Here is a 2,598-nt window from a genome sequence, read left to right as displayed (position 1 = left end):
TCAAAGACACTGTACATACAAGAGTATACAAAATTATTCTAACTCTTTAATTAATAAACCCTCCTCCTTCCTAATTACTTACAAACAAAATGTGCCAATATATATTGTAATAATGTTTTGATACCAGCTTTAGAATCAAGTACAGAAAAAAGTAATAAATGTGACATTTTAACTGGAATTTAAATGTAAAATATAAACAGTTTTCAGATGAGGCATCTGGGAGTTCTGTGGAAATATGAATTACATTATTACTTATTAAGTGAGTAAAACAGATATCTTACGACACAAGTCAGTGTTCATAGATACACACTGACAATATATCATACATTTTATTTTAGAGAATTTATTTTTTAATGGTGAGGTTTAGAAAGGTAAAAGTAATTTATTTAAAATATTTGAAATATACTGTATTTTAAGCATGGTGAGCACTTGGTATTAAAAGGGTAGTCTGACATTTTGGGATATATGCTTGTTTGAGTTCTTGCCCAGAGAAGATTGATGACATCTCTCTCAACCATGTGACAGTTAGCTTAGCATAAAGACTGGAAACAGTTAGCATGACTCCAAAGATAACACAATCCGCCTTGCAGCACCGCAACATCTCACTGATTAAAACGTTTGCTTTTTGTACAGATTAAAAAAACAACATATAACATGGTAATGTGTGAGCTTTAGAGGTGTTAGTAGGGTTGTTATCAATTTAAACAGAACCAGGCTAGCTGTTTCCCCCTGTTTCCAGTCTTTGTGCTATGCTAAGCTAACGAGCTGCTGGCTGTAGTTTCATATTTTTTGTACAAACATGAAAGTGGTTTCAATGATCTCGTCTAACTCACGGAAAGAAAGCGATTAAGCATATTTCCCAAAATGTCAGACTGCTTAAAATGTTAATTTGCTGCTATAGGCCTACTAATGCACACCAATGAAAATGTGTAGGAATTATCAGTAATGTTGACAAACATTAGACACAGATACCTACAAATGAGAGAATTTTAGTGGTATCTCGGAAGGTGCGTATTCAGCCGCTTTAGCATGATTTATGCATTAAGTCATGTAATCCTGCAGAGTACCTCTCAGACATTGTTTTTTGTGTGAGTGTGTATACAATGAATGTTTAGTTTCTATTTGTGTGTGGTTTGGTAATTTTTGAACATATATTAATTCATGCACTTGTGCTGTTTTGTAGACATCACACTGATTCTGCGAACATTTTACAGGATATGACCAGTAAGAGTTTGGCCAGTGTACATTATCTTACCCAGAACGTGCATAGTTGTATTGAAACAAAGCATTTAGTATTAATATTTTTTTTTATATAGATTTTGTTCAAACATGTATGTAGTAGTTGATTTTATTATCCTTTTCCCTGGCCTAATTGGTGCCATAAAGTATTTTACTTAGGAAAGTCAGCATCAATTTCTAGCAAAAAGAAAATAATTAGCATTAGATATGTTTTCCAAGAAATCATAGGACTTGTAAGTATCCTTTAGATTTATTGTATACACGTATTGTTTTCCATGCTGTAGCATACAGAACCTCACCTCATCATACACATATTGATATGTCTTATTTTTGGTGACTATCTGTGCAGCCCTTAGTGTTTCCCTTATAACTCTGAAATGTGTATCTGCAGAACATTTGCAACAACAAAAACTGTATTAACTTTTGATTTGATAATGAGATGGTGTAGTTGTACAGGTCGATATATATATCGGTCACTGGTCTGCAGAAGTTGAGAGTCACAATTTTTGAACTCCCTCAACCAGAGTGTGTGTGCGTGTGTGTGTGTGTGCCTGTATGGTAATTGAAGAGCAAGAGGGAGTGAAGATGGGACATTTGTAAATAGTCTGTGATTTTAGACTTAGAGATAACACGTGTAATGTGTATTAAAACAGAAAGGTTTTATAGATATAAAATAGGCAGTTTGTATTGTCTTTTAAAATCATAAGATTTCTTCTATGTTCTACCGTGTATTATGCAATTATGTACGAGTAATGGTTTAAAGAAGCCATTTTATATGTCAGCACAAAATGCAATAAATCAAAATAATTTTAATACAACAGTGACAGTTCTAGTGTCATTTTTTTCTCGAGATATCTTGGCCGGCAGGAAGCTACAAATTCTGAGATACATGCTAGTAAGTATATTTGCCAGTTCTTTGTTTGCTAATTGCTCTTTCCTTCTGTTTTACTGATTGTATTTTCAATCAGTAAGCTTGCCCAGTCACATTTAGATTACCTGATACCTGGAGATTTGCACCAAACACAGCAGCAGCTTCTTTCCTCAAGCTACTGGTCACGAGGAACACAAATTAAATACGGTAATTGCTGGACCTGACAGGACATGTCACATGATTCACTTCCATTAATCAAAGGACTGTAATCAGGCTAATGGTTGCACAGTTTTTTATAAAGTTTAAATCTATGGATACAAATATTTGAGAATAAAATGACATATTAAATAATGTATTTTAAGTATTTCAGATACACAAATTACAAATATATATTAAGTATTTTGTTACAAATAGAAAATACTTAAAAGTAACTAAACACATATTTCAAATACATTTAATCAAAATACTGCCCGTCTCTGCTTTAAGCT

Source organism: Morone saxatilis, unplaced genomic scaffold, assembly GCF_004916995.1.
Source record: "Morone saxatilis isolate NCDOM2014 unplaced genomic scaffold, NCSU_SB_2.0 Contig15, whole genome shotgun sequence".
In the NCBI taxonomy this organism is placed as follows: Eukaryota; Metazoa; Chordata; class Actinopteri; family Moronidae; genus Morone; species Morone saxatilis.
Note: the sequence above shows the minus strand (reverse complement) of the source record.